The sequence below is a fragment of the Gallinula chloropus genome (assembly GCF_964237585.1).
Source record: "Gallinula chloropus genome assembly, chromosome: 4".
NCBI classification, from domain to species: Eukaryota; Metazoa; Chordata; class Aves; order Gruiformes; family Rallidae; genus Gallinula; species Gallinula chloropus.
Window position 1 is genome coordinate 66,828,330 of NC_140088.1, and position 26,069 is coordinate 66,854,398.

General features: G+C 38.3%; 1 protein-coding gene across 2 annotated transcripts in view; it reads left to right on the top strand.

Moving 5' to 3' along the window:
- Positions 1 to 26,069, top strand: part of GRID2 (glutamate ionotropic receptor delta type subunit 2) — a gene marked incomplete at both ends in the record, with an annotated part of 718,543 nt that overhangs the window by 296,519 nt on the left and 395,955 nt on the right. The gene's annotated exons all lie outside the window — the stretch shown is intronic.

Below are 26,069 nucleotides of genomic sequence, written 5' to 3' on the forward strand. Positions count from 1 at the left end.
ACGCAGTAGTAATGTTGCTTTCCTTCTCCACCCTTCCCACTGCCCCTGGGAAGTGGGTGCTACGCAGAAAGTCATCTTCTTCCCACTTGCATGAAGATTGCACTCCTTAAAGGTGTTGATGCCTTCCTGAATGGTGGTGAGTGGTAGCAACATCCACGTGACATCAGTGAGGATTGCCAGCAGGATGCAGCTCTTGAGTGGCACTTGATGTCATCTCCTCCAGGGTAGGTCTAAGATGCAGGAAGGATGAAATCCTTTCTTACTGATTATAGCAATGGCATTTTTTTCCTTGTGTTTCTGTTTTGTAGGCTGTAGGTTATGAGAGTGAGAACAAGTGAGGTGTTTAAAGGAGCACCTAACTGTCAGAACAGTATCTTCCCTACCAAAATATCCTTGGTTTACTCTCATATATATAAACGACAGTTTTAATTATACTTTACCCTTAAAATGAAGGTGGGGGATGGGGGTGGGGAGGAAAGGTAGGTCCCGCCACCTGCTAAAAAAAGTCGTTTCAAAACTGAAGTGAATAAAAATGGTACTCTACTAAAAGATCTTATGTAGCTTTTCTTCTTTTGGTCCATTATGTCTTGTCATTAAATACTTAGAATGATCTGAAATATATTTAAGCAGACAAGAAGCAACCACTTCTGCCACATTTTGAGAAATTCAGGTACTGTAAATTGGTACACAGAAAGTACATTAGACACTATGTGTCTTGAAATACAGACCATTTAAAAACTGAAAATCCACCTGAATCATGTTTGGTTTTTCTGAGTTACACTGTGCCTTGCATTAGTAAAATTAGTCCTGAATCAGGAAGCTCTTAAATGCATGTTTTTCCTTCTCAGTGGGGGGAGGAGGATTGTTTCATTCATTCTGTGCAATACTGGCTGTAAAACTTGCCAGAATTATTCCTGTATACAGTGAAATACCTTAGGTTTGAAAAAGCATAATTTCCCATCCAGATTTAAAGAAAAGAACAAAACCTTAAGTTCTGGGAAGTTACGGATATTATATGATTACCAGGATAATTGTAGAAGGTGCTTCCAAGGCATGTTTTTAATATCTGGGCTGCTTCAGTCCATTCCTTTTTACTGCATTATTTAAGTCTTTGGATTCATGAAATTTCATTAAAACATGAAGCCTAGTTTGACAGTGCTTCTTTAAATAAGTAACATATCAAAATTCTATTTAATAGTGTTCCAAAAGTGTAAAAACGCTAAGATATTGGTTTTAAGGAAGATAAATTTGAAAAGAAAAAAAAATAATTAAACATGGACATGTGTTAGTATGCTCTCCAGCATGAGTAACACTGGGAAGATTGAACATATCTGTATCCAAGAATGACAATGAATTAAGCTAGCTTAACTATTCAAGCAGGTTTGCAGCCAAGTGGATTGAGAGCAAAACTCATGAAAAGTTCACTGAGCTTAAAAAACTTCTTCATTTCTGATAACCTGTAGTATTGTCATTTCAAGGATGTTTTGTAGAAAGTTATTGGTGCCGGGTTTCCGATTGGTTTTTAAGAGAATACAGTTCAGTTACTGCCTCCTTCAAGACTTTTCTCAGGGAGGGAACTCATAGTGTTTCGTGGAGCTTTAGCACTGATACAGACTGGCCAATAAACATTTTTTCAACCACTTTTGACCTCAAAGGGCAATCTCCTTTACAAGTGATACATAAGAGGTAGACATGTTAGATGGGCAATAGTTGAATTCATCTGTTGTTTAGACTCACGAGTGGAAATAAGAAATATCCCTTCAAGTCCTGTAAAATGGTTAGGTTCTGTGGGGCTGAAGTGTTTTTAAAGCCATGGTACTTCCTTTACACTTTTTGAAATTCCTTTGCTGTTTGGGGTTCTTTGTGTTAGCAGGCAGTTAAATTTGTTTTGCACATGAACAAAAGTATCTGTCTCTGTGGCAGATTTCTTGAAAGAAAAAAGTCAAGTGTCGAGATTTCAGCTGCTGTCAGTATTGCTTGAAGTAACTAGTGTGGCCATCAGCTGGTTGGTGAGCATCAGTTTGGAGTTTAGGGTAATGTGCATCCATCTTTTAGAAGAATTCATGGGTAGTTGTTGCACCTTCTCTTAAGGAATATTGCCCTGCATTCTCTTTCTGGGAAGAGAATTGTTTTCCCAAGTAGGAAAAAGGGAAAGGACATCAGAAAGTCCACAGAAAAAAACCAAAGTGGTTTTCAGGTTGTGTTTCACACTTTGCACATATGTGTGAGCCTTTGTGGTGATGAATGTAGATCACAACACCATCAGAGCTGTCCTGCCTCAGGCTTGGGCATGCTGTGCCCTCAGAGGCTACTGGGACCATGAAGCACAGCATAGCACAGGTTTGTTTCATCAGCTCTATGTCCCATGGTGGTGTCTGCAGGGAAATACTCCACATTACAGCACGCAATACTCCGAGTTCCAGTATGAGTAGTGTAAAATGCTTTTCTGTTTCACCTGCCCAGGCTCATAGTGAGTAAGGACCATTTTGGTCTGAGTAAATTTACAGTATAATTGTTGTTTGATGATGAATAGAGTTGTTATCTTAAATGCACTGAAATAATTCCTCATATATATTCTCTCTATGATTTTGGTATTTTAAAAATCCTCAATGAATCCTAAGTGTCTTCTTTCACAGCCACTCATGACAGTCTGAATATTACTTCTGACACACCAAAACCTACTAGTTTATCTATTTCAAAGAAAATAATGTGCATTTTTGATGATATTTAGGAGCAAAATTCACCATTCTCTCTTACTCTATCACAGTGGTGTTCGATTAAAGCAGCTGAAACTTGACCTTTCTGCTCTGGTATGGCTGTCTTAAAGAGGTTCACAATAATTTGCTGCTTTGGAAGAGAGTTGTTGTTGTTATTATACATAAACTCAGTGTAGAATCCAGCTGAAATTTTTGAAGCATATTCACCAGAGTCACAGAGAGCCACATAGACTACATGCTCCAGCTTGGGTATAAAGGAAATAGCCAATAAAAAGGTTTTGGGGAGTATCCCTGCAATCCCGTGACTAGGCCAACTTCCATAGCTACAAAATCCTTCACTTTGGTTTTACTGGTTTTTTTACTAAAGAACTTGACTTTTCTGGCTTCTGTGACTGCTGCGGATCCCAGCCATATCTCTGCCTTCTTGGAAATCTATGCTTCCTGCAGTTCCTTCCAAGAGAAAATTGATGTGATAATGGGATGACCCCTTTGGCTTATCTTCAGCTCCTTTTGCTTATCTATGTATTTACTATTTTCAGAAGAAATGAAAAGTATCCAAGAAGAGCGTGTATGTGGGTGATTTCCAGATTAGTTTTAACCCACACCACAGCATCTGCAGCCCTGGAGCAGAAGGTCCATATGTCACCAATTCTCTCTTTTTTTTTTTTTCCACAGCTGGCCATATGCAACAGGAAGATTTGTAAGTGGGCCTTTATTGTAGCTGACCTGGTTCCTTGATTCAGAGACCATGTCAGAAAAACATATCAAAAGGTTATCAAACCACATGACAAGGCTAGTTCATTTGTATGCCAGTGCCTAGGCCTACGAAAGCAATTGTGGGGCAAGCACCGGTGGCATTTGAGCTATGACAGGAGATTCTTTATTCAGTGACCCTCTTACTTCCTTGGTCAGCATAGACCTTGAGGGCAGTGTCTGAAAGCTGGATTGTGGCAGACAGACTGCAAACTAGAGCAAAGTTGTCAGAAGTGATTTAAAATTGATCTTTTATTTACAAAGCATTTTAAATTTATTTTTTTTAACCAATAGCATTCCTTTTGTTTGTTTGTTTGTTTAATTTGGAAAAGACTAAATTTAGAAAAAGTCCTACTAACTGCAATGTAGTATAATTTAATTTCAGATGAGGATGACTCTTTGCCTTTTTTTTAATCAGTTTCCCCACCCCCACTACAATAATAGAAGAAAAAGAAAACTCAGACATAAAATCGTGCACAGAAAATTAAGTCTTTTTCATTTATACCATCAAAACAACAAAATTGTATTTGTTCAGCTCTAGCTAATAATGTATTTCACAAGTCCTTTGGTACTTTTGCATAACCTTTGACTTTTATGCTTCAGTGTTCCCACTGAGAAGAAACAGAACAGTTTATTGTTTAGCAGATGGGGTGGTTTGAAGTCAGTTATGCTCGAAGAATATTATTGAATACAAATGAACTATGTAGCTAGGAGAAGACTCCTGATAGCAAGACCTTGAGAACATGCTGATACATCCCTTCACCTTTGCTAAAGCTGTGCATTCCCCTTTATTACAGAAGGAGTTTTCTTTTAAAATTGAATGCAAACATAAATTTCAATTTTTTAAATCTTTTTTTAAGAATAGTAATAAGTTTAAAAATTACACTGCAAAACTGCAGTTTGGGGTGAGGGAGAGGGGAGCTGAGGTGAGAGGGTTGTAACATTTGTGCTCTCCCCTCCTTAGACTTCTTTGTAAGCAGTGGTAAATTGCTTACTTTCAATACCTTAAGCTGCTGTTTGTTAGAATGGGGATAACATTCTCACACTTAATGGGAGGTAAGAAATGGAATTTATTCCTATCTGTGGGGTGTTGAGATTCCTACATACTAGGTGTTAGAAAATACTAAGCATTCTTTCTTGATAGCAATTTAAATATGGCAGCAACATTAAAATTTAGCTAAATTTTTCCTTTACAAAGAGGAGCCTTCTCTGAAAAGATCATATTCTTCCTTACTGAGGTGTTTGAACCACAGCACCTCCAGTTTCTCTTGAGAGTGATATTGGCAAAACCATTACCAGACTTGAGTGGGATGGCTTATGGCTAGGAACTCAGGAGCTGCTTTGCTTACAGTAGCTGCAGCCAAAATGCATTGTAAATGGCTATAAGGTTTTATTATTTCCCCCTTCTATTTTTCATTTCAAATGTCAGCACGTTTATTTGGCAGAGAGTCTCCAACTGTTGAACAAACAGGTTAAAGTTTCTAATGTTTAGTTTTACTTTTATTCTTCCAGCTTAAAGAAGGGGGTTGGTAGGGAAATAGATTTTCTTGGGTAAGTTTCTGGTTTTATATTCACTTATAAGGTGATCTTGGGGCATACAGGAGTTATTCTGGCATGATGTAGAATTTTAAATCGTGCTTTATTCAGTTATCTCTGATTAGGTACTTAAGAGTGATTAATCTTGCCTACAGACTAGCCTTTTTACTTTGTTTCATCATTATTTAAAAGGATTGAATAGCATGCCTTCCACTAAAAGCAGAAATAGCTGTAAAAATGCATGATTATAGCCCAGTAGACAAAGCCCAGTGCCCAGGAAGAGGCTAGTAGGTCTCTTGTTGCTTCTGCCCTTCACAGAGATGGGATGAATGTCATGAACTTTGGATTCTTCCTTTTCTTCATGTACCAAGCTGCTCTTTCTTCCTCTCCCTTTGAGTTTTGCACTGTTTCTCATGCACTTGTTCCATTTCAACTGAAAATGTATTGAGGGACCCAGTTTAGACTTTTTTATTGACCAACATGGAATAAATAGAAGGTTTGAACTGCTTCTGGTAGGGAAAAGTTTAGCCTGCAATTCTTCCCCTGCTACAATACATTGTTATTGCAAAGATGCATATTTCTTCTTTTCCTACCCAGTTTCTGCTGCTCTACTTTTCACTTAATAGGGTGTTGTGAGTTTGTGTTAGGTGTGCACTGAGCTACTCACAGGATGCAAGTACAGTAGCCTGTAGTTTATGAATCCTAACTGGCTTTCTGCAGCAGACGCACCGGGGTGTTTGGGTTGGCCAATATTGCAGTGCCAGCAGTTGTGTGCAGTAACAAAATGTCAGTGTATCACAGTATGGTTTTCATAATAGTTTCAAACACTTTTAGATGCTTTGGCATATAAGCATCTGGACAGTACATTTCTTAACATGCTGTGTAACACTTACCAAGACAACTAAAATCGTAGTGGATAATTGGTACATAGATCTTCAGTTGTTCTGCGTGAGGAAGTAAGATGTGTGTATGTTCATAAAAACTGTGTGTGCTAACTGAGAAAGCAGCATCGTTTAACACTTTTGCATGTAAGCACAGGGTTTCTGGGATCCTCAAGTGAGCTGCTGAGTCTCAAAGGTAGCGTGGAGAACTTAACCCTAATAGGGTCTATCACCAATCTACCACCCTCATGTAGGGTGGAACATAAAAATGTTGAAGCAGCAATATGGGGTTTGCTTTTAGGTTTGTGTATTGATGGAAGCTCATTTACAGCTCATCAAGAGTTTTGTGTGATCTGTACTAGGCTTTGATTACGAGCTAAGCACTAATTATGATACAGACAAAAATGCCACTATCCAAACTTAGCCAGGTGTGCTTCGTGCAAATTTTCACTGTAGTCTACTGCATTTTAAACTATATGGTAATTCACATTAATCTTAAAATGCTTAATTGTTAAAATGCTGAAAATTAAAGATTCATTAAAAAAAAGATAATTGGAAAATATCAGTAAAAGAAGCACTGAAACTAAAGATGAGCTTCCTCTAGCTTACAGATTATGACAAATAGGAAATAAATTAAAAATGCTAAAGCCTACTTCATACCATGTGATAAAACATCTCAGACTTCAAACTCATTAGTAGTATACCTGCTTGAAGCAAAACCTGTTTTATCTTCTGAAACAACATGGCAGATATTTTTATGCTCTTTTACACTGGGCAACTTGCGAATCTGAGAGGTCTGTTTTCCAAGTAATAAAATCCTTTCCTAGCCCATATTTTTGATGGTCTCTTAAGACCTGAGGGTCTTTGTCTCACTAGCTCACTACAGTTGAAGCAAGCATGAATGTTTCACAGTATATGTAAGCATTTCGTGCATCCTCAGTCTACTTGGAAAAAATCTATTGCTGGGCATTGTTTTTTGAGCATCACACCTTCACTTGGGCTGTGCAGCTGAAGAGTCAACGATGGCAAGCATTCTTTTTTCTGTATCTCAGTCTATCAAAGGAAATGGAAGTAGAAGAATTTCACTGTGGGAAGGAGATTTCCTGCTGATATCACCTAACAATGCACTTTGTGATTTCTGTAGCTTCAATGAGAAACAGCTACAGTAATGCTGGCAGCTGGGGGAGTGATAAAAGTCCTTGCTCTTGAACATTAGCTAGAGTCTGAAGAAAATCTCAGTAAGATCTTAAAAATGCTATACCTTGAACTTTGCCACTGTTTGCCCTTTTTATTTAAAAGCATTCTAAAAATCCCTTTTCATTAAATGTCTTTAACACACCTGGTGTTAATTCTGGCCTTAAATCATTTACAGGTAAGAAAGCTTAGTCTCTAAAATTATCAACAAGTGCTGTACAGCAAAAGTACAGGATCCAATGCAGAGCTTTCTCTTTTATTTTGTAAAAGCATATATATAGTTGTGGGTATATGTGATCATTGAGAGTTTTTACTTCATTCTATGCAAATTTAATTACTGATCCTTCCTGGTGTGATAGATTAATTTTGCTATAGGTCAAATGTTTGTATCTTCATTTCCAGTTTATAGTATTCTTGGCAACACAGGCAGGAAGTAAATCATAGAATCACAGAATAGTTTGGAAGGGACCTCAAAGACAGTCTAGTTCCAACCCAATCCATGCCATGGGCGGAGACTCTCTCCACTCAACCAGGTTACCCAAAGCCACATCCAACCTGTCCTTGAACACATCCAGGGAGGGGGCAGGTACCGCACCTCTGTGCAACCTGTTCCAGCACCTCACCACCCTCATAGTAAAGAATTTCTTCATAATATCTAACCTAAATCTACCCGCTCTCAGCTTAAAGTCATTACCTCTCGTCCCATCACTCCAACACTCCTTGCAAACAGTCCTTCTCCAGCTTTCCTGTAGGCCCCCTTTAGGTACTGGAAGGCTGCTGTAAGGTCTCCCTAGAGCTTTATCTTCTCCAGGCTGAACAAGCCCAATTCTCACAGTCTGTCATCTTAGTAGTGGTTCTCCGGTCCTCTGATAATTTCTGTGGCCCTTGTATGGACTTGATCCAACAAGTCCATGACTTTCTTGTACTGGGGACCCCAGAGCTGGACACAGTACTCCAGGTGGGGTTTCACGAGAGCAGAGCAGAGGGGCAGAATCACCTCCCTTTGACCTTCTGGTCACCCTACTTTGATGCAGCCCAAGATACAGTTGGCTTTCTGGGTTGCAAGAGCACATTGCCTGCTCATGTTGAGCTTTTCATCAATCAACATGCCCAAGTCCTCCTTCTCAGGCCTGCTCACAATCTGTTCTCCACCCAGCTTGTAGCTGTGCTTGGGATTGTGTTGACCCATGTCCAGGACCTTGCATCTGGCCTACTTGACCTTCATAAGGTTTGTACAGGCCCAACTCTCAAGCCTGTCAAGGTCCCTATGGATGGCATCCATTCCCTCCAGCGTGTCAACCTCACGACACAGCTTGGTGTCGTCAGCAAACTTGCTGAGGGTGCACTCAATCCCACTGTCCATGTCACTGACAAACAGCACCTGCCCCAGTACTAACCCCTGAGAAATGCCATTCATCACTGGTCTCCACTTGGACATCAAACCATTGACCTCATATCTTCAATGTGACCATCCAGCCAATTCCTTATCCACCGAGTGACCATCCATCAAATCCACGTGTCTCCAATTTTAGAGTCAAGGATTTTGCGAGTGACAGTGTCAAATACTTTGTATAAGTCCAAGTAGATGACATATGTCAGTTTTTGATTATATGCCAGTGCTGTAACACTGTTGTAGAAGGCCACCAAATTTGTTAGGTATGACTGCCCTTTAGTGAAGCCATGTTGGCTGTCACTAATCACCTCCTTATTTTTCATGTGCCTGAGGATAGTTTCCAGGAGGATCTGGTCCATGATATTGCCAGATACAGAGGTGACACTGACTAGGCTCTAGTTCACTGGGTCTTGCTTTTTACCTTTTTAAAAATGGGGGTTATGTTTCCCCTTTTTCCAGTCACCGGGCTGTCATAACTTCTCAAGTATGATGGAGAGTGGCTTAGGCACTTCATCCACCAGTTCCCTCAGGACCCTTGGATGCATCTCATCAGGTCCCATGGATTTGTGCACCTTATTGTTCTTTAGATGTCCTTGAACTTGATCTTCTCTACACCTGGTGAATCTTCATTCTCCCAGTCCCTGCCTTTGCCTTCTGTGTCTTGGGCGACATGGCTATTGCCCTTGTTGGTGTGAAGAGTGAGGCAAAGAATTTGTTAAGTATCTCAGCCTTCTCCATATCCTGGTAACCAGATCTCCTGTGTAGGTTGTAATGGGATTAATAAGGACTTTTAGTCGTAAAATAATTGTCAGTTCTATGTATGGGTCTATCAAAGCAGAAAAGAAACTCAGCTGGGTTAAGCTAACGTACACAGACATTGAACCCTGTGGTCTTCATCTAACTCTTTCTAGAGTTCATTTATATAATTAAGTCAAAGCAAAAACTGACTTTCACTCACAATCAATTTGAACATTAATTGTACATGAATGAGATCTTTTAATTCTTTCTTTTGTGACTGAAGAGATTAGCTAGTAAGGCATAAATGAACAGTGATTAGAAAATTGAGAAAAATAGGGGATTTGCCGGTGGAAGGAAACCATGGAAATAGGTATTTCTCTGGCCAAGTTTCTCTCCTCTTTGGTTCATGAGGTTAATGACTATATGCTAGAGATTTGCTTCGGGTTACCGAAAATGCAGGCAAAAGTCTCAAGTGAAAGAAGGGTCAGGAAGAGATTCCTCTTCAAGCAAAACTGCTCTTTTATTTCAATCAATGCCAGAGGAGACATCTTTGCTCGGTGGCTGGAATATATTATCCTTTTCAAAAGGCCAGTTGAAAAAGATTCAATGGATAAACTAATTTAAATCAAAAGCTGTGTGATAATACATTAATCTCCCCTTGTCTGACACTATCCACCCAGGAAAAAGAAAAACACACAAACTTAGGCTGACACAACATAAGGAGTTTTACCTGCCTGTACAAGTTGCTAAGAGGGAGAACACCAGTTTATGCCTGAGGACAAGATTGTTGGGGGAAGCTGTGAGGAGACTGAAGTCTTGAGCCACTGCAAGGTCCCACAAAGCAGAAACAAACCTATTTGAAACAAAGCTGCACTTAAAAGAAGCACCATGAGGTTGCATACCTTTATGTTTCTAAAATCAGCCTTTCCCTGACAGTGCTTTTCTGACTTACTGAAATTAATTTGTTTCTAATTTATTTCCTCTGATCCTCAGTAAGGAAAATGGTGTGTAATGTGTGAAATCTTCACAGCCATCCACATTGTCTGGTTGGGAATTGCTCTTGAAGGTGAGTTGATTATTGTTTCTCTAATTCTGAGCGGTTCTTGTTGAAACACAAATTTTCAAGGATTACTGATTGCAATATAGTTTGTGTGCTATCTCTGGACAGATCCTGCACCATGCATGTCTCAAAACTGGAGTTCTGTACCTGCCAGTTTAATAAATTGCACTACACAAGGGCAATTTGTCTCTCCAAATTGATCAACCCCATTGGCTTGAAAGTAAAGAAGCCAAATGAAAATCATGCAGGTCTGCTGAAGATGTGATGTGTCTCACTGGTTTTGCTTGAACCAACAGCCCACAAAAGTCTCTCAGCTCCTCAAGAGTGCCTTCCTCTGACTGCTGGCTGAAGGGGTCTGAAAGCTGTATTATTTTAAAACATAGAATATTCCCTTCTTACTTCCTGCAAAAATAAATTAGGCTCTTCTTATGAATTTGGACTGATTACCCATATGATGAAAGCCCTTGTATTTTTTTGATCTTGCTTTTCTAGCACCTAGACTGAGAGGTGGGAAGGGCAGCTGTGAAAATGAGGTTGATGTGGTGGCGTTGCTATGAAGGGAGGATCAGGGATGTAGTTTAGGAAGTTGGAGGCAGATAAATTATGGAATTCTACTTTTGACTGGTTTTGTTGAGCTACAATTTGTATATGAATATGGGAATGGATGTCGCAGGAACCCCTTCCCAGGAGGTGCAGCAGGTAAATAGGAAATTGCTTTTTAAACATCTCTTTCTATATTCTTTAAAGTATTTCTTGTTTTTTACCCATGTGTGATGAATATATCTGCAGCTCAAGCTCAGCTGCATTTGTAAAGTGGAATAGCAATTCCATATTTAATGCAGGCATTACAAAACATGGTGTGTTTGTGACTCCGTAGCATTAGGCCTCAGATCTCTCATGCAACCTTTCTCATAAGGCCCTGACTTCCTTTTGTATGAAAGATGAAACAATGAAGCTGTTACAGAAACACCTCACCTATGAAACAGTTTCCAGCAAACAGCATCTAAGAAAATTTGCAAGCACAAGCAATGCTTAACACAATCAACTGAATTGTTTTAACTTCTGAAAACATACTATTTCTTATTAATGCCTTAAACTCAGTGGATGCTGTTTCTGCACTTATTTCCATACTGTAAGAATGAGAATTCCTGTCTTCCAAAAGCTGGTTATTAGATTTTTTGGTCCTTGTCTTAATTTGAGCAATAATTAGTAGTCATAACCAAATGTGTGACTGGGACATATACACAGCTCCTGAACATAGTTTGCCAAGAACAAGGATGAAACCCTGTCCAAGGTGATACAGTTTTCTAAAGATATATAGCATGTAAAATGCAGTGCTAGTATATAGCATTAATCAGGATGTCACAGCTTCCGAAATGAGCTCCTGTCAGGGAGCATATATTGGTGCTCCAGCTGATAATGGCCTTGCTAATTTATGACAGACTACCATGCCTGTAATAATAAAAAATTTCCTTCTTGTGCTCTTTTGATATTTTCCCATTGATGCATGTCATTTTTTGAACAGGATAAAACAGCTCTGTCATAACATATAATATTTCTGTTCTGTAAATGCAGAATATGCTATTATATAGAAGGAAAATGTTATACTGTGCTGTGCAGGCAAGATAATATAAACAGCTTTGTATTATGTTTGTTCTTGGGTGACAGAATCATTTATCCAGTCAACTCTTCCCCTCATCTGTTTTGAAAGAGTTGTTTTTGAGAAACATAAGGTTTAGTTAATTTAAAAATGTGTGAGAGTGCAGAAGGTTTTGTTTCAAATCAGTAAATTGATCTATTGGTAAAAAAGCCATTTTACAAACCACAAATAACAGATTATAGTGTTGGCTTGTTGGTAGTCAATCTCTCTTGGAAAAAATTATTTTAATCTGTAAACTTACCATGTTCTCAGTTCAGACTTACCCATTTTATGAGTGGAGCCATTTTATCAGTGAAACAATTACACTCCTTTTAGTGGTATGCTTCTGGAAGTATAAGTAGTAGATGATATTTTATATAGTTTATCAATTGTAGGTTCCACTGCTTGTAAGTTGCAAGCTCGATTTTTGGGTAGATTTAAAGACATAGAGTTATTAAATGTCCCTGACATACACCATGACATTCATGTCAAGTTCTACTCTCTGTTTAGATCAAAACTGCTCCTCTTAATACTGAAAAAATGATAGCAAAGAATATACACTTGTATTTTTACAGATGTGTAATCTCTCACTAAATATACATAATATTACAGTATGTGTGAAGATAATGGATTGGGTTGGTCATAAGAAGTTGCAGACGTGAGCTACTGCTACTCAAATTTCCTGACCTTGATGACCCACTTCATTGCAACATTATTCTTTGTCACAAATGTCCAGCCCACAAAGACATTTCCCATACAACTGATGAGACCCGCACAGAAGGAATAGGAGCACCAAGATGGTGCTCTCTGCAATGTGTCTATATGGTGTGCTCCACCAAGGGAAACTAAGTGAAGAAAAAATGAGGTCTTTCCAGCGAAAGGATGGAGACAGTAAGTGAAAAGATTCTAAGATTCATAAGTATTTTGAATAAATCACCATCTGAAATACAGGGCCATTTTTCTGTCCACCTACCTCTCTGTGATGTTTCCCATCAGTATGGTACTATGGAGCTATTTGAAAGTCATCAGAAATTTTAGGATGTTATCTAATAAACCAATCTAAAGAAGTTAGTTTCCTAAAGTTTTTCGTCTGTTCAGAGCTCTTTTAAAGAATACTGAATAGCTTTTGGAAATTGGCCCTTTGAAATATCAATATTTTTTATGTACCAGGTTGGGCATCTGCCTTATATTTTGAATCATTAGATTGAATCCTTGGCAACTTTAATTTTCTACTCTACTGTTAAAAATGAGACTAAAAATGTAATTGAAAGAATGAAAAAAATAATTTTGGTGATAAAATAAACATATCTATAGCTTAATTCAATATTTTTTTAAGAAAATAGAGATATGTGTAGAAGTATAAAGCATAAACTCCTAAAGAAGGAAAATATATGATACATCTTTCTAATCAGAACAGAAAAGCGAAACAAATGTAAGGATGGAAAGGTAAAGGCAAGTAAATTGAAAAGATTTAATGATGAGGAGGTGATAATTCAGTAGTGACATAAACCACTAGACAAATAAGGAAATCTCCATTTTCTTGAAGTCTTCACACAGGACTAGATGCCATTTCAAAATGTGTAGCAGTAGTAGTCAGTAATTCATTGCATGCCTCTCTAAATCTGCTACTCTCAGTACTGCTTAGAAGGACAAAAGGCTTGCACCAAACCTCTCACCATTTTCTTCTCCTCCCTCTGTCATGCACTATGACTATTGTGAACAGGCAAATCCTGCCTTCTCTTTGACTTAAGTTCCAGGCAGCAGAAATGAGCAGGAAATGATTTTTTGTTTGTATCATTGAACTACACTTGTGTTGGGGATTAATCCTGGTAGGCAGCTAAGTACCACACAGCTACTCACTTCCTGAAAAATATTTGCTCCCCTCCCCAGTAGGATGGGAGAAAGAGGAAGGGAAGAGTAAGGGTAAGAGCTAGAAAACTTTTGGGTCAAGATAAAATACATGTAAGAAGTGAAAGAGTGGAAAAAGAGAAAAAAAAACACAAACAACCAAGCGATGCAAAGGCAATCACTGCTTCCCACAGTGAGACCAGTACCCAGCCAGTTCTCAAGCAAAAGATGGCTAACTACCCTAAACTACACTCACTACCCTTTGTTAGCTGATCGTGTTGTTATATGCTATGCAGTCTCTTTGGTTAGTTTGGGTCAGCTGCCTGATTGTGTCTCCTCTCAACATCTTGCATTCCTCACAGTCTACTCACTGATGAAGCAGAACAAGAAGCAAAGAAGGCCTTGATGCTGTGCAGGCACTGTTCATCAATAGCTAAAACATTAGTGTGTTACAGCATTGGTTTGGTCATAAACCTAAAACACAACATTGTAGGAGCTGCTATGAAGAAAGTTAACTCCATCCAAGGCAGACCCAGATAGCTGGCCAAAAAAACTCTGTCATATATTTTTCCATAAAAATACAGGTGAAAAATCAGAATGGCCATTACAGCAGTCCAGTACACCCAGTGTCCTGCAGGAAACAGACTAGCTACAGGAGGTGTAAGTAGAATACGATGATCACCTAGCCTGGAATGTCCATTAGTTTACTGACATTAATATGGCAGTCCAGAATTCAAGACAGTCGTTTGGAAACTCTTTAAACCCTGGTACTACCTTAGTTGCTCATATGCAATGAAAGTTCTCTTCTGAGTCTGAAGAAAAAATCTGTGAAAAAAGGTTAAATGTAACTGATGTATTTGTGATGCAGAGGGGGGTGGTGGTGGTTGTTTATTCAGCCTTTTCTGTTGTGAAATGACACAGTCGAACATTTAACTTCATTTGTTGCAATAAAAGGTTCTGTTAGATGACCTATGTTAACATAAATGTGATATTCTTGCAATGGTTCTTGCACATTTTGATTCCAAAAGTAACATTTACTACAGTCTTCGTTTGTTTTTTTTTTTTCTTTCTGTTGTTATAGACCCTCACATTTTTTCATCTTATATATAAGGTACAAACACCCACACTTAGGCATCCTCTATATCGTATATTGCCCTACAGTCTGCAAGAGATACTGTTTTTTTAATAAGAATCTTGGAAGGTGTCGGCATGAGAAACTGAATTTATTTTTATACAACTGGTAAAGAAGATGGCTCATGTTACTGTTTCTACAAATACACACAGACACACCTATTTATATGTAATCATGACTTCAATGAAATTAGATCATAATGACCATAGGAAATGTAATGCAGGAAACATTATTCACAGGGGTCCAGTAAAGAGTGAGAATCCTGAAGCTGGGTGGTTCAAGAGACTACTGAGTGTTCTCTCTGTCTGAAGTAAAACTTCCTAACCTTCTTTTATCAGTATAAGAACTATCTTCTTCAGCACTTTTGGTACATACTGAATTTCAATATGAAAAATGAATAATTTCCTGTATGAGGTATATGGACAAAAAAAAGCCTGTGCATTTGTGGAAAGTGTGTATTTTTTTAATGTGAAAATTCTCATATAATAATACTATACAAATGGAAGGCTGTTATTACTCATAAAGAAAGATAAGAGTTAAGAAGACTTGAGTATAAAAACCAGCAGAATACCTTTAAAGTTGTTTTAATTACAAAGTAGAAAGTATGCTTCATAATGAAAGGAATTTGCTAGAAATGCTGTAGACTTCAAAGGCATAACTTTTTTCTCCAGTAAACTATTTTAAAATTTGTTTAATAAATCCATCACACTTTTACTGGAAAAAAAGACATTGGGTAGTGACATTATTAAGATGCTCCTGGAAGGTCAATGTGGAACTGACCTCACTCAGACCAAGGTAGAAGAGTCTTGAAGGTCTTTTGTGAGAGTGCAGTTGAAATGGAGTGCTGACACACTGACTGATGCTTGATTTTTAGTGCCTAGGAGGCTGTCTGCTATTCTGGTTTTGCTTTAGACTTGCCAGGTAATGAGTAGTTGGATGATCCATGTGGGCATTCCAAGAAAAAGGGACTAAGGTAACTTCTTTCATGTGAGTGCTCTAAGTATGAAGTGCACTCCTTCCTCTGCTTTGAAAACCTTGATTTATTTTCACTGTGCTACACCTCCTACTTCCTTTCCCCTTGATCATACAGAGTTACGTCTCCCTCTCTAGCAGAGGAGCAATAATGAGCCAAAAGCTGACCTTTCCTCTCTGTGAATTCCCAACACCAGTTTGTTGCTTATGCAAGGGAAGTAAGGACAGCATCACTGCCACCTCTTCCACTCTTTGCTGTGCTTTGCTATGAAACCATAGGAATGAATGTTTTATAGACTTGGGGAAACAGGGAATAGGTAGGAGCCTTACAAGATGACTGCTGTGACTGCTGGTAGACTATGTCATTTCAAGGTGCCTCACATAATGGAGGCTGCAGCATGACAAGGATTGACCAACTTCCAGTGTACTACTTCTGGTGTACTTTTGGCAGTTGTAGTTCAGGCCATTTCTTGGTCAGTTTTTAAGGTCAGTGGAGTCATGGAATGTGCCAACTTCCAGGGTAGGATACCCTGAATGCACTTTGTCCTCTGTGATGCAGTCGTTGGAAAGTTAGATTAAAGATGCTTAAATCCTTTTTTGGATTTGATCCCTTGTTCCCAAAAGAAGCAGTGGATAACCCTGTACTTCATCTTGCTTTCTCTTTGCTGTATCCCACAGCTACTGATGAACATTCAGCTCATCTCTGGTTAAAAGGATGTGAAGGAAAATGCCTTATAGCAAAATGTATTGATTCACAGTGCAAGAATAAAATGCATGATAAGAAAGCACTGAAACTTTTTTTTTTTCCTCAAGTCAGGATTATGCACAGAGGGAAGGATTCAGATCAGTGATTAGAAAAAAAGAATTCATTGTAAACAAAACCAAGTTCTACTAAGGCTCTTCAGAAACAAATACGCAGAGGTTTCAAACTATGAGTGGGTTGCAGCGTTTCATCTCTGGATGAACAGGATGCCCAAAGTCATGCAGAGGCCAAATACATAGTGACTTTAAGAGGAATGGAAGATGAGTGGCAGACTTGCAGTCCTTTTACTTTAAAATATTCAAGCCCATTTTTTTAAAGGACGTTGCCAGTGAGAGAAACTGGAAGCACTTCACCCAAATCTGTGAAACAGCCAAATGGTTACAGTGGGAGATACAGCTTCAACTCCCTCTGATCAAATGGGGACAACCAGAGTTTCATATTCTGTACAAGCCCCCTAACTATTGGCAATGGGAAACAGCACCAACCCATGTCATCTGTGACAGTTTTGCAATCAAACCTCAAACATTAAAGCCTGGTTTCAAACTACCATGTGAATATAGATTCAGTTAGCAGCTAATATCAGGAGAGATTTTTTAAATTTTTTTTTTTTAAGCAAGTGAATTGATGAAAAGCACTTGTGTTTCACTAGGTTCTAGTTTTCAGTGAAGGAGATTACATGTTCCTAGTTAATGCTTTGCCCACTTTTGTCCAAGCTCTTTGGGAGGCTGGGTATGAAGCTGTAAGCTAATCAAATTAATCCTCTGTGATGCTTGAATGATTGACATCCCTTGATACGAAGCCTATGAGAGAGATCTGTGCATTTGAGTATTCTTTAAATTCAATTTTGAGGACTTCACTGTGACCAAACCTTCTGTGTCCATCCAGTTTGAATGGCCTTGTCAGGACTTGTGTGGCGTGGATAAATTACTCCAATGTTGAGATTTCAGAAGCTAATGCAGGGCAGCAAGGTACTTGGAAGGTCTGAAACAGTTTGTTTTTATAACTGGCATATTGAGGGTCATCTTTTTGCCTCTTCCTAGCTCTTAGCTAAATAGTGTTGCAATTCTAGATGTTCTTTGTAAGTATTTTTCTATAAGCAATAAGAAGTATTATGAAACCTTGGAAGAATAGAAGATTAATTAGTTTTTCCTCAGCTGTAGTGCCTTGTGCTGGATTGTTTTTGACTATTGTTTTGTTCTTGGTAGAACAGTCTCAGACAATGGAGTGCCTTTGTGCCAATAAAGATCAGCTTGCTTTGTCTTTTCTGCTTAAGACATATGGAGTCTGAAAGGAACTCTATATGTGGATCAATAGAGGACCATTAAGAAGACAAAAATATGGTCTAGAAGTGGCAGCAACCAATTGGGAGTTGAAAATCTCTTTTCAACTCCTGGCTCTGTCTGTGGCTGGACAATTTACTTACTGTCTCTCTGCCTTACTTCCATCACATGTAAAATGACTGTATCAGTGCTTTGAAACAAGAATGATTATTAAGGTTATTCCTATGGCTGTGCAATGCACAGAGACGCATTAAAGCAGTCCAGGCAGCACAACTTCTTGCCTGCAACTAAGCTAGATACTGCGTCACAGACCAGGGGCTGCCATTTTCTGTGTAGAAATTGGTGACCTGGTATATGCCCATTTGGCACTCTATTGAAGGGGAAACATTGGGCAGGTTGTACAGGGTTTTAATATATGTATAAACACCTTACTTCCTTCCAGATCAGAGTATATAGCATTTCATTTCCAGAGAAAGAAACTTGTCTTTTTTAGTGGATGTCAGTAGGTAAAGCTCAGTGGAGCCCAGATGATTTACAACCACCAAATATTTGGCCCCGTATTTTTCTTCAGCCTAATCCTAATTAAATGTAAAGCAGTGGTTTGATCCTGTTTCTTCACTGAACGCTGACTGATGCTGCAGTGCCATATCTCTGATTTTATTGCTACTGGCCTTTTCTGCCAGCTACTCTTTTCCAGATAAATGTGGGGAATTTTTATTGACAGCTTATTTTAACAGATCTTATGATGAAGGATGTTTCTGTTGCAGAGGTAGAGAGCAGCTGTGAGATGGGTTTTACTGGCTATGATCCAATTTATCTAAGTTGTCTGTCTTGCTGTGACTCATCAAGTACTATAAAAAGTAGATGTGAAATGGGCAGGGAAAAAAAAAAAACAACCCACAAACCCACCTCAGAGTAAAAAGGCACTTTATGTCATGGTGTTGTGCATTAAAGCAGGCCAAGAAGAGCAGGCTCATGCTGCCAGTATCACGTCTCTTTTAGGTAAAGCTGTGTGTGGTGAAGTTCTTGTCTAAAATAGCAGATGAATTACTGTGTTGAGTTCAGGTGTGGATATTGAAAAAGGGTTGCAGTCATAAGAGCAAAGACAGAGCATTAGGAGCACTTGTCCTGTCTAGGTCATAGTTAGTTTACATGTTTATAGTATCTTCCTGCCTAGGAAACATCACAGCACAAGATTGGGCCAGTTGCCCTGTTTTACATTAAGCCTTAGGACAAAGAGAGTGCCTCACAAGCTGTACCTCAGGGTAGGAAGCAGTGCTTTCCTTTTCTGCCCTTTGCTGCCTTTTTGGCTGCATGAAGGGAAAGCAGGAGGTTGTATAAATACACCTCTAGAAGAGTCATGGATTTGCATTTGCAATAAATACAGTGTGGAAAAGCAGGGGACAGAAACAGGCCACTTTGGAAACTACAGCATCTGTAAATAGGCGTGTACTGGAGCTGTTGTGACACGGGCAAGATTAAGCAGTAAAAAGAAAAATGGTTGAGGAGTAATGGTTTGACATCTATTTTGCTAGCTGAGCTCAAATTAAATGATACTTTCAGCTGCACAGTCTTCTTAAGAAACAGAAGGTAGACATACATTGTGTGTAAATTTTTATATGAACGTGCAGGTGCATATATAAAATGTAATATAAATTCTATGTAAAATATTAATATTAGACCTATTTAATTTCTTAAAGGTGTTTATGTTCCATATGGGTGGATGCTCTTAAAGTTTGTCAGCTGTGCATGTTAACCAATGACTCATTCCTGAGTGAGGTGAAATCCCTATGGTTTGACATTTACAAAGGAACCAACCCAAGGCCTATTGTCTTCATGAGAAAACATGAATATATATGGATTTCATCTTAATCTCTAAACTATTAAATGAGGTCTGTGCTTTGTATGTAGAGAAGATCACTCCAGGAAGGAAAAAAGCAGATGGTGTTTCAATGAATGGTATTTGCAGTAGAATGGATAACTTCAATTTGTACTATCCGCTATTTTTCCTATGTTTTAAAAACTAGAGGTCCTCTTGTTATTTGACCTAATATTTTCATCATTTTGCCTTAGCAGTAAATTTGGTTGAAATCTGTAAAGACAACAGGCTTTTTAAAATGCAAAAATACACATCTTTTCACATTTTACCTTAATTACATGCTAAGCACTCATTTTAGGTGTTAATTCAAAGCCTATTCATTTTACTGTAATTAGTTGGAGGGAATATTTTAGTGACTGTGGTTATGAAAAAATATGTATCAAATATCTTAAAATTTCTCTTACTGCTTTTAAAAAATGCACTGTGATCAGCTTTAAAATTTCTTTGTTTCTTTTTTTCTTTGACCCAAAAGCTCTTCAGCATCAGATGCAGCAGTATCAGATGTCCCAATAGTGAAAATGAAAAATTTATTAAGCTTTAAAATAAGATGCACACAAGCCCCAGTAATCAGAAGAGTAATTTCTTTTGGATTACACTTTAAACTAGTATCTTCTGGAGTGTGTTAGCTCAGTACATAGGATTTGGAAGTTAACACTAGTGATTAACATCTGTGCTGGTTTTATTGTTCCAATTTTAGTAACCTTTGGAAAGAAACAAGAGGTTGAATTATTTCTGGTAGAAATAGGAATAAAATAAATTTGAAGTCCTAAGGTTCTCATTCATTTCTAGAGACTTGTGTTCACATCGCTCTCTTGGGGTTTTGGTGATTTCTTGCTACAAACAGTTAAATACTAGCAAAACATAAAGGGTATGTCAAGTTTCAGTAATTTCTTATATCTCTTGGTAATCCATCTTTCATTATTTTAGCCATGGTAGGTTTTGTTTATTGTCATGACTGCACCATTAAACAGGACTGTCTTACATAGCAATATTGTTGTAGAGTACTTAAACTAAGATAAGCCTTTTCTATAATTAGTTGGGTTTTTTTTTTTAATTTTTAGAAACCGTTCATCTAGAAATGGTACAGTGTTTAAAGGTGCTTTGCCAGACTTCATCCTTTTTAGTTTGTCATGGATAAGCTAAAGTGGGTAATGGTGAATGTATTTCATTTTATGAAATCATCGTGAGGGCCTCTGATTAGTAATGTAAAAGAAATAACCATTTGAGGACAGAGAGAGCAGTAACCACCACTGGATTGTTTGTTGTTTGAAAAGCATGAAGTGATTTCCTCTGTGGAGGCAGAAATTTCCATAACCCAACTTAATGTTCTTGAGAGATTTATAAACTGGGGAATGAATTAATTGTCCTTTTTAAATATTTGGAGAGGTGACCCTTGAATTTGCAAGGTTTATGAAGAAGTTGCTTAGGCATTGCTATATGACTGATTAATCCCACAATTAATAATATTTATACTGAAATGGCTTCTTATATTAGGAATGACACCGAATGACCTTGACATATTTATGCATAAAACAACTTGCTATATATAGCAATGATATTAAGCAGTTTTTGCAATTTGCAATTAAATAGCTTAAAGAGGCTTGTACCCTTATTGACTGTTTAGGCATCAAAGATATTTTACAGCACATTTTCCTACTTTCAGAAGTTATCCTTGAATTTGTGTTCACACAACTTGTAACACAGAGTAGACTTTAATTAAAGTATTCCAGGCATTCTCCATAAGGGAAAAAGAGGTTCCTGGTTAATTTTTGTGGTACTGACAAAATCATGTGTGATAATCTATAGTCATCATTAAGAAAAAAGTTTCTTCAGGAAGCTTTCTGTACCTGCTTTTTTTTTGCCTTTTTTTTTTTTTTCCTGTATGGAAGCAGAAATTTTTAAGAGCCTCTTTAATTAGCCTAAACACATACTTAATGAAAGAAAACTGTGTAATAAAAGTAGAAGTCCTTTAGAGTGTAATTTTGAAATTTGTAAGAATACAGATAAGTTGTTTAAAGTCTACTACTGCAAAGCATTTGTTATAAGAACAGCTTAATTGCACTATTTCTGTTGATGCTGATGTTTGTACCCTACTATGTGACAAAATGTAAAATGTAGGTATTAGCAGCAGAAACTGGACTCAAGCAAGTGTAAAACACTGAAGGAATAAAATGCTTTAGAAAACAGCACTTAGTGGAAAGAGAAATTGATAGTACTTTTTTTCTTGAATTTCAGTAAAAAGAAAAGTGCAAATCAGGGAATCATGGAATACTTTGCGTTGGAAGGGACCACATAGGTCATCTAGTTCTGACAACTGTGCCATGGGTAGGGACACCCTTCATTAGATCAGGTTGCCCAAACTCTCATCCAACCTGGACTTAAACACTTCCAGGGAAGGGGCTTCCACAACCTCTCTGGGCAACCCGTGTCAGTGCCTCACCTCCATGTGGACATGGAATGGTTGACTACAACTCTTTGAGAGCAATATATAGAGTAGCTAAGTATTTCACAAATAGTAACGTGTCATCCAGAAAACACCTCCTCAACCCCACGAGTGGGAATTTTATCTCACAGTATTTCTTGCACTCAGTTGACTGTGAAATAATGCAATTCCTCAAAATCAGACCCACAGTTCAGACTAACCCCTGGAAAGAGGCTACAATGGCTATTTAACTAGGCTTCCACACAGGTAAGTTATACACATGGTTACAGGTTCTGTTTAGTTGTCCTCAGACGATTCAAATAATGAGCTCAGCTTAGTTGGTTGGGATAACAGAGCTCAACCATTTTGACTGATGAAATCATAACAATTTTAAACCCACTGAGGGGCTGGGTAGGTTTGAGTTTTATTTTGAATGAAATTTTAAAGGAGAAAAGAAAGAGGGAGAAATGGACAGAGAAATTAATCTTTCCTCCTGTTGTGGACCATCTTTTGGGGGACTCTGAAGTTCTGAGGAGTATCATACTTCCTTTTCTTCAACCATCCCTCCTGGATTTGAAGTGAGTTTTTTACGGTCACCTTTCATTCAGGCAACATAATATGCACTGCGTTCCATCCAATATGCTTGGTCTTACTCTCGTAACTCCCAAGATTTTTTCAAATGTTTTTATACACGTTCTGCTATTAAGTGAACTTTCAGAGGGTGAACAGATTTCTTTCAGGTAATTAGGGGATTAGGAACTCAACAGAAGTAGATTTTGTTTGTTCGCCTGGTTGTTTATTTTTAGGAGCCTAAGACTGTTCAGATAAGCTGCAGTTCCAGCCTTGGCGCATGTCAACTTTTTAATTATTCTTCTCTTAACTAAATTCTTTCTTAATCCCCTTTCACTGTTCTGTATTCTTCATGTATTCTTTCACGGACGTAGAAATCTTACCAATTTTTCCTCTACATTGTCTGTTTTTCACATTTCTTAGAATGTCTTAAAATTTCATTAGTTCCTAATGAATAGTTTGGACTGGTTTTATAAAAGTGATAAATAATGCATGGATCATTAACAAAGGACTTTTCAGCCTTTCCATCCCTCCACATCTTGGGAATCGTCCACGCTTTTTCTTGTAAATTAAGTGATCTGCTCATCCATTCAAGGTAAACTTAGAACTGTATATGGACAGAATGAAAGAAACGGTGGCCCTGTCTCTGGCAGGGGGGTTGGAACTCTATGATCCTTGGGGTCCCTTCCAACCCATACCATTCTATGTTTCTATGATTCCATGAACACTGCTGATAAAAATCTACAAGAAAAAATGCAAATGATAGATAATGCATTGAAAAAAACAAACACTTCAACCAACTATATCAGGAGGCTGTTAAAAGCAAGCAAACCTTTTCTTCCCCTTAAGTCTCAAAATACAAGATAATCAATTAAATGCACAGTATTGGTCAATACACACCTGATAGGGAGATTTAAAGGGACAGCAGTTGAAGTCCTGGGTGTCTCTGTCCAACTGCAAGAGCACAATTCCCTTCCTCTATTTCTCACGTGAAATTGTGAAGAGAAATATGTGCTTGCTTATTAGAGTGCTACTGGAATGGAGACATATTTGTGCACTATATTCACAATGAAAACTGCTATTTTAGGATCAAATATTATTAGTATATCATATTTTCTGTGTTTTGTACTGTTTTGCATACTTCCATAACTCCGAGAATACAAAAATACTACTTCAGTCATGTATTGATATTTCAGTCTCTATTTATCTGCTGACAACATTGCAAGGGGAGTGAAAGTGTTATTTTTAGTACAGGTAGCCATTGTCACAGGAAAAAGCGTAATTAATATTAACTTGGCTAAATTATTAGGATCGTAAGTTATTTTTCTAATATTCAAACTCCTGCTTATTTTATACTTTAATGCTGGACTGTAGGAAATATGTCTCTCTTGGGTTAACAGGGAAGGGTGTATGCACACCTGCTTGGTGGCTTGCAGACTCTGGAGGGTTCTCACAGAGCTGTTGAGCCCCTATAACCCCTGCATAAGTAGGGAATGGTTAGAGGGAATATGGTAAAAATGTGTTTATTGTTTTTTTTAGTTTTTCTTTTTATTCTTTTCTGAATCCTTCAGTAAGTTGAATATCCTTTGGGACCAAGGCCCAGGTTTGGTATAAATCTTTAGCTTGTGGTAAGAAGATTGGAACAATCCTAAAGATTGATATACTGGAGTGGATATCCAAATCTGCACATGACAGTTCCCCATCCGCTGTGACGGTCTGCTTTGAATAATGTTCAGCCTTCTTTCACCCAGGTTGTCAGCAGCTACTGTGGGGCCAATACAAAAAGGGCTGCTTCTTTCCAAGAAACCACTGATTTGTGAAACCAGGGAGACATGCATTCTTCTCCACATGGGTTTTGTCTGTTTTGTCTTGGATCACAGCTGCTGATGCTTCACAGGTTGTTTTTTTCACTTCTGTTTGGTCACTGACATGATTTGTGCTCAAAGAACAAGGATCACTCAGTGTCTTTCTTGTAAATAAGCAGTTCGCATCATAGCCTCTGACCTTGGGAGGAAAAGGTTGGCTCCCTGAGCACCTTCCAGGCAGGTTTCCCCTTATAGACCCACTCCTGTCCCTTGTTGTTGCGTGGAGATGGACGTGACTGTGTGCTGAATTTCTGTCCCCTTTATGTCCCCAGGGATTAGTTCATAGAAGACTTCTAAAACTGGCGGAATGCCTCAGGGAGCAAGGCGCCGATAGCCTAGTACATGACTGCTGGTGGTCAGCGTCAAGCAGAGGAGAGACCAGTGTTGTGATTTTTTTTTTTCCCAATTCGGTTTTTCGTTCTTGAGCAAATGTGTGGGGTGTTTTGTTTTGTTTCCTTTTACTTTCAAAAAGGATTTTTCAATACGTAATCATGCATCATCTCCCTTCAAAGCCTTGGATGACAATTTAGGTCCCTATAGTCCCTGTGATTTTAGCAGCTACTGAGAGGCATAGTAGTTAATTGGAGATGATTGGAGGCAATTTCCCTCAGTGTGACATTTTGCTTTGCAGTTCACTGGTAGAAGAGGCAAGGTTTGTTAGGAATTTCAACAAAATGGTGATCCTCTTCTGTGAAGCATCTTATTTATTAGCATGCAGGTATCTTAATCTGAGGGCATCAAGAGGTTGCTTTAGCCGTGATGAAATGGGGAAAAAAGAAAAGGTTTCTGTGTGTTGAGGGTTTGATTTTTCCATTGCCTTTGGCCCTTGTTCTGAAAAACAGAAAATGCTTGGCATATTTTCCTTTGCCTTTAAGACAGCATGTACCTAGGGTTAAGTATGCAATTAGGTCTCCTCTAATAAATGTGCCCTTTGTCAACACATCCTCTTACTCTCTGGAATTTAATATAAGCATGTATTTTCCTAAAATTTGCAATATATGACCTTTAACAGTTCAACAGATCAAATAATAGATGCTGCCTCTTCTGCTGTGGTCAAAGCTGGTTAAACACAATGTATTCGGTGAGCAAAAGACCAGCGCTGTGGCTGTTTAGACCCTCAAATGCATAACTTGTAACTAGAGATTCTGTCTTGTTCATGCTCGTTCTGCAAGATGAATGTACAAAGGAGATAATGGGTTGAATCTGGTACCTTCGAGAGGGCTAGGAGTCCCAGTTTGTGTGAAATACTGGGAACTCCACTCATTTGCACAAGCAGCAGAGTTGGCTCTGGTTCTCTGTGTTAGAGTTTGTCTGTAACCTGGTTGTAATGTGGCTTTGACTTATTTTCCAGCTCTTGTGCTCAAAATCGAGTTTAATTTGAAATCTTTGTATCTCCAATATGGTTAAATTTTCTTCTGTGACTGTGT